This window comes from Elaeis guineensis, chromosome 7 (assembly GCF_000442705.2).
Source record: "Elaeis guineensis isolate ETL-2024a chromosome 7, EG11, whole genome shotgun sequence".
NCBI classification, from domain to species: Eukaryota; Viridiplantae; Streptophyta; class Magnoliopsida; order Arecales; family Arecaceae; genus Elaeis; species Elaeis guineensis.
The window spans coordinates 105,179,816-105,192,420 of NC_025999.2; the positions used below are offsets into that span (position 1 = coordinate 105,179,816).

The 12,605-nt window shown below is 38.1% G+C and overlaps 1 non-coding gene across 1 annotated transcript; it reads right to left on the reverse strand.

Annotated features, from left to right (window-relative positions):
• Window positions 1-909: 909 nt before the first annotated feature.
• On the reverse strand, window positions 910-1,015 carry LOC140859503 (small nucleolar RNA R71). Its single transcript, XR_012143040.1, has one exon. It is a non-coding gene; the product is annotated as a small nucleolar RNA R71 (small nucleolar RNA).
• Window positions 1,016-12,605: the final 11,590 nt, after the last annotated feature.

Here is a 12,605-nt window from a genome sequence, read left to right on the forward strand (position 1 = left end):
TTGAACCGAGTGCGGATTGGTTAATTGCTCGGTGTCTAAGGCAAGTGGTTAAAGAAAGTGATTTTCAATTGGTTCCGTTGACTGACCTGGCCAACTCAGTTGGTGTCTAAGAAAAGCAACGAGCAAAAAACCTCCCACATCTTATGCTTATCTGGCCGAGTCAGTTAGTCAGTCTTGAGCTTGGAGTGCTCAAAGGTGATCTTGGAAGTTAGGAGCTGTCTAGATCTAAGTTAACCTTAGGATAGAGAGTCTATGATTGTTTAAGTTGATTGCAATTAACATCTAAACATTAACTAATTTCTCTCTTTTCATAGATTTAAGATTCTTAGGTTCTTCTCTTTAGATTTTCTTCATTCTTTTCTCACTTTATTATAAAAATATATATTATAAAAAAAAAAAATTCTGTGTTTGCTCTACAGTATAATTGGAAGGTGTATGCTTGGCCGTAGATCGTTACGACCAGAAATCCAATCTTTTGATCCAGAAATAGAAAGAAACTTTAGAGCCAACAGACGTAAAACTATAGACCGAAATCAGGAGAATGATCCACCCAGACAATTGAAGGAGTACTTTACTCCTTCCACATATACCTACTCTCCTTGTATTCAAGTGCCCCCTGTGGAGGCCACTCAATATGAAATTAAGTCCAGTATAATCCAAATGTTACCTTGATTTTATGGACTTAGTAATGAGGACCCTTATAAACATCTTGAAGAATTTCTTGAGATATGTTCAACTATCAAAATTCACAACTTCTCCGATGATGCTCTTAGGTTAAAATTATTCTCTTTCTCACTTAAAGACAAAGCCAAATATTGGCTACATACTTTGGATTCCATGACTATATCAACCTGGGACCAGCTGCAAGGAGAGTTTCTCAAGAAATATTTTTCCATAGGAAAAACTAATCAAATAAGGAAAGCCATAACTAGTTTTTCTCAATTAGATGGAGAAATATTTCATGAAATATGGGAGAGATTAAAGGACCTTATTAGAAAATATCCCCACCATGTTGTACCCAAGTGGCAGTTAATCCAATATTTTTATGATGGGCTATCGGAAAGACATCGACAAATGGTCGATGCATCATGCGGTGGGACATTCATGCTGAAAAATGAAGATGAGGCATGGCAACTGTTTGAAATTTTAAGTAAAAATTCATTACATCATATGTCTGCCTCTATTAGAGATAAACTCATGTTAAACCCAAAGAGAGGTGGAATATATGAAGTAAGAAATGTCATAGATATCCATCAAAAAGTAGATGAACTGTCCCAAAAATTAGATCGTCTTCTAAATACTGGACAATCCTCGATTCCACCTAACCCAATCCAAGAAGTTTGTGCATTGTGTGCAAGTCTGAACCATTTTGTTAGTGAATGCCCAGCCGCACCTCAATTTCCTGAGTTTGTGCACGAGTAGGTTCAGCAAGCTCAAGTCCAACAAGCTCACAGACCAGGAAACGATCCTTATTCGAACACTTATAACCCCGGCTGGAGAAACCATCCAAATTTTTTCTGAAGACCACAATCAGTGGTTGGCCCTGCCGCACCTCGACCTCAATATCAGGACCCAACATATAGGCATGGACTATACCATCAATTTTAAAATATTCCTCAATCGTCTACTACTGGTCACAGCTCAGCTTTTGAGAAAAAAGTTCTAAAAGCACTAGAACGATTAGAAGTCAATACTTAAACCCTTAACTCCCACACATAATCCATTGCTAAGCTAGAGATCCAAATAGGTCAACTAGCGACTGCATTCAGTAGGAGGGAAGGAGAAAAATTATCTAGCTAACCCGAGAGCAACCCAAGAGGGCAATTTGTGATTGAGAGCTCTAATACCCCAGAAGTTTTTTCTGAACATGCCAAATCAATCATGACTCTGAGAAGTGGGAAGGTCATTGAACACACTAGTAAAGCCAATGAGACCGACTCTAAATCTCTAACCAAAGCCAAATCACCCAAGAACAAGGAGGACCTGAAAATAGAGAAGGAACCAATTGCATCGGAATCATCGTACTTGCCTAAAGCCCCATTTTCGGATGCCCTGAAAGTCCCTATTCCTGCAGATAAGAAGGAAGAAAAACTCGATGAGATGTTGGAATTGTTTAAGCAAGTCCAAATTAATCTTTTCCTTCGAGACGCAATCAAATAGGTCCCTACTTATGCCAAATTTTTGAAAGATTTGTGTACCCAAAAACGTAAATCTAGATCACAAATTTCAAAAAAAGTATGCCGCACTGAACATGCTAGTTCTGTCTTCCAGCATGCCACTCCTCCAAAGCTTAAGGACCCAGGAGCCCCCATCATTTTCTGTGTTATAGGAGATTATCACATTGAAAAAGCTCTTCTGGATTTAGGGACAAGTGTGAATCTTTTACCTAGTTCGGTGTATGAATTTTTTGGATTCGGAGAACTGAAACCCACATCAGTCACACTGCAGTTAGCCGACAGATCAATTAAGGAACCACATAGAATGCTTGAGGATGTCTTGATCAAGGTAGATGAGTTTTACTTTTCAGTTGATTTTCTGGTTCTCAACATGAAATTAAGTGGCAACCCCAGACAAATTTCCATTATCTTAGGATGACCCTTCCTAGCTACGGCAAATGCATGCATTAGTTGTAGGACAGGAGTCATGGACATATCGTTTGGGAATAAGAAACTAAGACTGCATATGTTTGGTGCTTCCCAAGAACCATCAATGGATAGTTGCTTCGAAGTAGATACACTAGAAGATATTATAGAAGATGCAACACCCATAATTTTAGCACCAGACCCCTTAGATACTTGCTTGGCTCACTTTGGAGTGTGTGACTTTGAGAAATATATGAAAGAAGTTAACATCTTGTTGGATACACCACACGATAAAACCACTCCTTCATGGACAATCAAGTATGAGCCATTGCCCACATTAGCCAGTACACCAATAGTCCCATCTTTAGAATCACCACCTACGTTAGAATTGAAATCCCTTCCTGCTACGCTCAAGTATGTATTTCTAGGACTCAATGACACCCTCCCGACAATCATTGCATCAGACTTGACCCCTAATAAGGAAGCACAATTGGTTGGTATTCTGAAGGAACACAAAGAGGCTATCGGTTGGTCCATTGCCGATTTAAAAGGAATTGACCCCTCCATTTGCATGCACCGTATTCATTTTGAGGAACATGCCAAACCCCATCGAGATATGCAGAGGAGATTGAACCCAAACATGCGTGAAGTAGTAAAGAAAAATGTGGTAAAGTGGTTAGATGCTGGAATCATCTACTCCATATCCGATAGTAAACGGGTCAGTCCCACTCAAGTAGTACCTAAGAAATCTGGTATTACTGTGGTTAAGAACGAAGAAGGTGAACTACTTCTCACTCGCATATCATCTGGATGGCGAGTATGCATAGATTATAGAAAACTGAATGCCGTTACTAGGAAGGACCATTTTCCATTGCCCTTCATCGACCAAATCCTAGAACGGTTAGCAGGACAAAGTTTCTACTATTTTCTTGATGGTTATTCAGGGTACAATCAAATACCTGTATTTTCGGATGATCAAGAAAAGACTATCTTCACCTGCCCCTATGGCACCTTCGCTTTTTGGCGTATGTCATTCGGGTTTTGCAATGCACCCGCTACATTTCAACGGTGCATACTGACCATTTTTTCGGATATGATGGACAAATATCTTGAAATTTTTATGGATGATTTTTCTGTGTTTGGAACCACTTTTGAAGATTGTCTCCATAATCTTTTCAAAGTTGTTAAACGATGTATGGAGACAAATCTTGTTTTAAATTGGGAAAAGAGCCATTTCATGGTGTGAAAATGAATTGTATGAGGACATATTATTTCTAAAAGAGGGATTGAGGTAGATAAAGCCAAAGTTGAGGTCATTTCAAAACTACCACCCCCTATTTCGGTCCGACAAATACGATCCTTCTTAGGTCATGCCGAATTTTATAGACGCTTCATCAAAGACTTTAGCAAGATTTCAAGACCCTTGTGCAATCTGTTGGCCAAGGATACACCATTTATCTTTGACGAAGACTGTTTGAAAGCGTTCAACACATTACGAACAGTCCTGACAACAGCACCCATAATAAAACCCCCTGACTGGTCCATTCCATTTGAGATTATGTGTGATGCCTCTGACTTTGCAATAGGTGCCATCTTAGGCCAAAAAATCAATAAGGAGCCACATGTGATCTATTATGCTAGCAAGACTCTTTCCGATGCCCAATTAAACTACACCACAACAGAAAAAGAGCTACTAGCAGTAGTGTTCGCCCTTGAAAAATTTCGCTCATATCTGTTAGGATCTAAGGTTCTAGTTCACTCTGATCAAGCGGCTCTGAAATATCTCCTCTCAAAGAAAGATACTAAACCGCATTTGATCAGATGGATCCTTCTTTTACAAGAATTTGATCTGAAAATCTGAGATAAGAAGGGTTCTGAGAATGTGGTAGCTGATCACATCTCCAGGATCTTAGTTGAACACATGATAGGTATAGATGAGGTCAAAGAAAAATTTTCTGACGAATAACTTTTCGCAATCTCCTCTAGCCGTCCTCCATGGTTTGCCCATATTGTCAATTACTTGTCAACAGGATAAGTACCTTCTCACTGGACAAAACAAGAAAAGAATCGATTTTTCTCATAAATTAAACATTATTTCTGGGAAGAACCTGAACTATTCAAATACTGTCCTGACCAAGTTATTCGCCTTGTGTCCCCGAGAGTGAATTCCAAAGCATTCTCACTTTTTGCCATTCTTTGACATGTGGGGGACATTTTAGTGGAAGAAAAATAGCAGCAAAAGTGCTGCAGTGTGGATTTATTTGCCAACGCTTTTCAAGGATGCACATGAATTTGGCCGAAGTTGTCTGCGATGTCAGCAAACAGAAAATTTATCCAAGAAGGATATGATGCCGTTGACCCCCATTTTAATGGTAGAAATCTTCGATGTTTGGGGGATTGATTTCATGGGACCTTTTCCAGCCTTATTTGGATTCGAATATATTCTGGTGGCAGTTGATTACGTATCAAAATGGGTGGAAGCAACAGCTACACGGACTAATGATAATAAAATTGTAACTAGTTTTATCCAACGAAACATCATTAGTCGATTTGGCTTCCCAAGAGTGATCATTAGTGATGGGGGGACTCATTTTACGAATAAACATTTTGAAGCACTTATGAAAAAATATAATATTTCATATAAAGTGGCCACACCATATCATCCCCAAACTAATGATCAGGTAGAGGTGTCAAATAAGAAGATTAAACATATCCTAGAAAAGACAGTTAGGTCCGATAGAAAGGATTGATCTCTTCGCTTAGACGATGCATTATGGGCTTACCGTACTGCTTTTAAAACACCCATAGAAATATCTCCTTATCAACTTGTATTTGAAAAGCTTGTCATCTGCCGGTGGAATTGGAACATCGTGCATTTTGGGCCATACGGCAATTTAACTTTGATATAAAAAATACAGGTTCCAATAGGAGACTCCAATTAAATGAACTTGAAGAGTTACGCAATGAAGCGTATGAGAGTGTCAAAATTTATAAGGCTCGAACTAAAGCATACCACGATAAATTCATTGCACGAAAAACATTCGAGCCCAATCAAAAAGTTTGGCTCTTCAATTCTAGGTTGCGTCTGTTTTCTGAAAAACTTCGCTCACATTGGGACGGACCTTTCATTGTAACTCAGGTATTTCCTCATGGAGCTATAGAACTCAAAAATTCTAAACAGGGGAATACCTTTAAAGTGAACGGTCAGCGATTGAAACCTTACATAGATGAAATTAGTGATGGAGAATTAATTGAATCTGTTGATTTAGTGGATCCAATACCGTCATAATACTCAATTCAGTCTGGCTGAAGATGTAAAACTTAGTACTTATTCGGAGGCAACCCAATGATTTTATATTTTTTACTTTACCACAGCTGCAGAAATTTAGAACAAGAGCCTATTAATCAGTGAAGCTATCTTCAACTTCCGAAGCAAAATTATCCCAGGTGCACTCTCTCCTTTTATTTTCTTTGCTTTCCTACTCCATTGAGGACAATATAGATTAAGTTGGGGGAAGAAAAAATTAATCAAATCCTCGAGTATGATCAGAAATAATTAGTTTTGTGTATCCAAATTTTATTTTGATTAAAAGTCAATTAGGCATCCTAAACAATGAATGATTAATGGTCAAGATAATTTTAGAGATACTGAGGAATAAATTATTAAGAAAACTCAATGAATGGTAGCGTTTAGACTAGACCAAATTTTAGGAGTGATTCTACAACCCTCTTCTTACTGATCTTAATAAAGAATCTGCTTCATGAGAAATTGGATGGAAAGGTCGAGGTATGCAAAAATTTTTCTTAAAATTTTATTTAAAAAAAAAAAAAACAACAACAACATTGGTTTCCTACTGAGTAACCGGGCCCTTTCGCCTAAGTAAACGTTGTGGTTCACGTAAAAAGGTAGGCAATGTTAAAAAAAATTAAAAAAAAAATAAGGGGACTAAATTGCAAGAAGATAATAAACCTCTTTCTCATTAAGTTAGAGGATTTAAAGAGTAAAGTGGGGAGTTGGTGAAAGAAAAGCTCTTGAAATTTTTTTAGTTAATACTCAGCCACTAATTGGGTCAAATTGATAATTCAATGAAATATCTCTTTAATGGTCTGACCAGGTATCATCTACCTTTTGGGATGCCTAACCTAATTTTTGGTTCAAGATCGAGTCGGTACACAATGCTGATATATCTATTTTACTCGAGGACGAGCAAAATTCAAGTTGGAGGGTGTGATAAACATTTAATTTAAGTCATTTAAAGCAAAAAATCATATTTAATTTATTTTATTTATTAAAAATTTGATGCTTCTTTTTATGTTTTACAGGAAAGATGATCGCCGATACAAAGAGTCCGATTCATAGATCAAAAAGATTCAAGTTTGAAGAAATTTGAACTTAAAATAAAATTAAAATAAAAGAAGGATGCATACGGTATTATAGAAAATGAAGATATTATGCAAAGAATCCAAAAGGATATAGACATCATTGTGAAGAAACAAAAGTTTCTTTTTGGAATATAAAAGAATGTTTCACGTGATAGTGTTCCTGGGCGTGAGCGCGTGGATGCGGGTGAGCATGGGCACAGGTGCGGCATCGCGCGGACGCGGGCGTGCAGGCGTGGGCGCGAGCGCGGCGAGCGGGCGCGCGGCAGACGGGTTCGCGGGATGTTTTTGATGGCGGACGAACAGATGCTTATTAAAGAAAAAAAATTAATATTTAAAAATATTTTGAGAGAAAAGATTTGTATTTTCTTTATTTATTTGTGATCTTTCCATCTCATCCATCCATCTTTTAATCTTTAGCATTTTTTTAGTTCCACATCGAAAAATCATGTAAAACTCCTCCCTCCTAACACCTATAAAAAGACTTTTGTACTCCCATTGGAGGGGGAGCCCAGAAATTCTTCTAGAGCCTTGCATAGAGGGATAGAAAGGGACTACTTCATGAGCAGCTAGGCTAGCAGTCTCGGGAGTGGAGAAAAAATTTTATAACGACACAGAGATGGTTTATTGTTCTAAACTTTCTTGTATTTCTTTATATGCAATAAAGATTATACTTTTTATTTAAATCATCATGAGTTCTTTATTTGCTCTCCTTCATATATTTTTATTTATGCTTTCTTGTTAGATTAATATTAGGAACAACTTTTACTTTCCGGAGACGCACTGTGATCTACGGATACGGGGCGTGCCGAGGAAAGAAGAGTTGTTTACCTAGTACTTTCCGAAGATGCACCGTGATCTACGAGTACGGGATGTGCCGAGGAAAGATAGATATTTTTTCTAAGATTAATCGCATCTATTTAATTAAAACATCTCTGCTAGTGCAAAATTAATTCAAAACTCCTGAGTTCTTTATTTTTTAATTACATCAATTTTAAGATAATTTATTTTCTAAATCAAAAACAACGCTTCTTTCTTTTATTTTACAATCTCAACCTAGCCCAAGGTCCCTGAGGATACGATCTTGACTCATCCTACCTACGTAGTGAGTAGAGTTATTTTTAGTGCTATCAATGACTACGCATCAATCACTACATACTGCTAGATGTCACTGGTGGATGGTGAGATCAATTAAGAATTATTTTGATAATCAATAATTTTTAATTGACTGAATTAAAAATATTTCAATCTATTGAAAGGAGTTTCAATGATATTGATGATGAAGATCATAATATCTCTCACTATCAGACAGAATTGAACATATAAGGTTACACAACAAAAAGATTTGATCTTGAATTGTTCAATTGAGCTTATAAAGTCTCAATTGGATTAGGATTTAGTGAAATCCTATTGAGTTTAGGCAAACCATATTAGTATATGGTTAAATCCAAATTCTTTTGGGCTTAGACTCCCTATTAGATAGGATTTGACCAAGTCAAATGCTCTCCATCTAATTTCTACGCAAAAGTTATGTAAAATTCAGATCTTAGGAGTAGAGAAGGAAGAGTCCTTTTGCTTCAAGGCATGAAAAACTTATCCCCTTCTTGGCGCCAACTTTGGATAAGGATGAGAGAGGGCCACACTCATCTCTCCTTCTCTCTTTGGTGTGATCCATTAGGGCGTAGATGGTATGGATAAGAAAGAGGGGCGCACCCCCTCTCTCTCTCCTATGTGTTGGATTGGGATCTTAAGCACACGCCATCCACTGGATGAGATCCAATGGGGCATATGCACAAGGGGATTTGTATGGAAGGTGATCTAAATTTTTATGAAAAAAATTCAGATCCAAGAGTACTTCTGCTCGTAATACTCTTATGTGATAAGAGTAATTTGACTTCAAACTTAGGGAGATAAGAAGGGAATCTTAGGATTAACGGTCTGTATAAAGGGGTGCCCCCTCAAGGGTCCTTAATTAATTTAGTACCTTAATAGAATCTTGCCTCTCTTTCACGCCATCCCTCTCTCTCTCACCTCACATGCCCCAAATCTTCACATCCAAAGGTGTTGGGCATCCACCATCTGGAGGATCCAAGTGTTGGTGATTTAGATCTATGCCAGAGGAAGAAAAGCCTACGCAATCTAGAGAAGACCACGCTGCATTCAAGGATTGATCGTGATCCAATTTTTCAAATTGAGAGCACGTGAAGATCCTCTTGGAGAAGAAGGATCCAGATCCTAGAGAAGCGATTCAAATCTATCCAGAGTGGATATCCGTAGAGGTCAGATACGTGTGCAGCTCTGCTAGGACCTCATCAGGCATCCCGATCATCAGACTGCAGTGAAAGACTACCCGCACAAAGGTATTCACCTCATCCAAATCTGAGTTTTATTTTTCAGTATCTTAATCTTGCATGTGATAGATCCTAGGATATCGATAGATTAGATTTATTGCATAAATGATAGATTAAAAATATTTTAATCCAAATCTAAAATTTTTTTATTGCTAGTTTTAAATTTCTGTATGCACATGTCGGAGATGAGATTTCCTAAGATTTTCTTCACCCTTCAATTATCCAATGCGGAGTCAGAGGGCCGAATGAAAGGAATAACCAACCCGTTCTCAATTGAAGTAGGGGTTAGTTCTGAGCTAGCAACTCCGGCTCAGGCAGACGATTGATGTAGCCCCCCTTCCACTTAAGGGCAGGCAGTAAATATCAGTGTAGCAACTTGGTCCCTAGTGCATGAACCTGAATCGGATAGGTAAGAACTATCTCAGCCATAGCCAATGAGCTCCCTTCGACCTGCTACCCTTGCGCTTGGCTAATATCGGCTCGACTTTCAGAAGCATCGGTTTATGGATGTTTCTGTGGAACCTCAGGAGCATCCGAGGTCTTCTTCCTTTTCTGCAATGCTTTGTTCAACCGCTCAATTTCTTCTAACCTCATTTTTGCACCAAATCAAGGTTAGTTCCAAAAAATAAAAATAAACTAACCGAAGAAGACCAATAGTCAACCTGAGGGTTGGCTTGGTTGAGTTCGATGTGTTGAAGAGCGTTTGCTCCGACAGTAGCTACTTCAATGCAAAACCTTGTACTTACTCAAGATTTTAAAGCATCAAAATTTTTCATCCCCTAAAATTAGAGATCGAAGGACTGATCTCCTAGGTTGGCCCCAAAAGGCAATCCTCAGTCCTCAACTGAAGAGCAAGAAATAAAAAAGAACCTCTTCTTCCAACTATGGATGGAGGAGGGAGCACCTTGGACTAGAGAAGGGACTCATCTTAGAAGAGAGATGTACCACCAGTCATCCACATAAGGGTGCTTTTTGATAGTGAAAAACTCCTTGAATAGGGTGTGATTGATAGTCGAACTTCAGGCAAAAAGCAAATGCCATAAAGTCACAAATGAAATATTGTGAGCTGGTACTGTTGAACTCAAGGACATGTTAAGAAATTAGAAAAGTTGTACAATGAAGGGATGAAGAGGAAGCCCAAGCCTGCCCAGAAAGACTTCTCATAGAGCCTGAACCGATCTGAGGAGGTTTGCATATCCAACCATTTGGCCTGGAGCTTTTAGATGGTACCCAAACAGGATATGGAATTGAGCTCGAATCAATTCTAGATCATCACATCTAGCATCGATTGAAAATGTTTGGGCACAAAGGCCTCCTTTTTAGCCTTGTGCCTGCAATTGGACTCCTAAGGACTGTACCTCGAGGAAGAAGAGTCAGAGGATCAGCTCTCTACTAAGTTCTTCGACTCACCCATCCTAAAGTAAAAAGAAGAAAGGAGAGCAGAAATAGAAAATGACAATGCAGAAACAAGGAGAAAAGAAATCAAGACCAAAGAAAAAGAGAACCATACGACCCGAGAATGACACTAGAGCTGATCTGAAAGTGCTCAAGCTAGAGAAGATCATCGAGAGTCACTGAAAAAACTTTGAACCTTTGTTGGAGACCACTGCCATCTCAGAGCACAAAAGCAGTAGAATGATAAAGGTGAACATGAAAGGAATAGGATAGCCATTTATAGAAACCTCAGATGGCTCAGATGAAGTGACGATTTGGCCAGGCCCACTGAATGTCTACCATCTGGCTCCTCCTGATTAGTCGAACCAACCTCCCCTGGATGGTTTACATATTAAGCCCTTGGATGGCGCAAGTGGCATACCGATTCAGCTAGCCCTGCCTGATGGCTGACATTTGATTTTCTTTAATGATCTACACCGATCTTCCAATGAGGACAATCAAGTGATCCGATGTTTCATCTGGTATGAAAAAATAGGCATGGTGTTTTGCTTAAAGGGATGGGAGCATGACATGTGTCCCTAGCAGTAGGGCCAAGAGAACCAATGTAATATACTCCCTTTATCCGATCTGATTCTAGCTTAGACATGAGAATAGAGGCATATGATATGGATAGAAAACTCTTACCTCGATTAGAGCAGACACCTAGGGAACCTCGATCTAGTCTGACCTTGATGTTGGTCGACCTGATGTTTTTTTCATGATTGACCCAAGCTAGCATTTCGAAAAAAATTTATGCTTGATAATGTTGTCCGATTTACGCGAGCTAAAAAATCCTGGAGTTCTTATGATAGCCTACCATGAGCAGACAAGAAAGAAGATAACAATGTAACCTCTAGATAAAATAGGAAATAACAAATATATTTTATTCAATAAGGCAAGGCAAACAATATGATGCTCCAAACTCTTCATGTGACTTCCATCCTCACCTATAAATAGAAGACCAAAGAGGGCCTCTAAGATATGCAATCACTTATCTCTCAACAACATACTCCTTCCCTCTATTCTATAGTTTTCTGATTTGAGCATGGGAGGGTCACCACTGGAGCCAACTCCGATCAAGAATTTATTTTGTAGGTCAAGTCACCACCATCGAGCGTCAGCCACATCCCACTTCCGACCGATTTGGCCTCCACTAGAAGACTAGTGGCAACAAATGGTAACATCATTGTGATACTAATGCAATTTACTTTTTTATCAAAATTATAATAACATGATAATGAATAGTCACATATTCCTAGAGTTTTACTTTTTGTATTTATGGTATTTGCATATGCTAGTAAAAATAGCAATGAAATGTTTTAAGACAACCGAGAGAATGGCCACTAAAAAGATTGCAGCGAACAGTAGATGACGTTAGATGTAGTTTAACTTGCTCAAAAAAAATATGCATATCATGTCAAATATCTATCAGTCCAAGCATGATCCATTTACTAAATATGCCAAAAATCTAAACTCGTCATGTAACTTGATCTAATATATATAATCTATTTAATAAATGGCTTAAATAAGATTAAGTAGATTAAATGAGATTTTAGTAGGTCAAACATATCTTAAATGAGTTTATACGGATTAAACAAGTCTAAAAAGACTAAGTCATGATTCGAACCAATAATTAAATGGATAAAATGGGTTCAATGAATCCAGACTCCAAACTTGAATATGATCCATTTAATAAATAGATTAGCTCTGATTAACTTGTTTACAATTTTGATCTATTTTTCTCAAATTTAAACCTATTTAACGAATGTCAGCTATGAGTTGGGTTTGTAAATTGGGTTGTAATTGTCACCTCTAGCACTAGCTCATCTCTTTGGAAAGATAACAATTAGAAAGGATC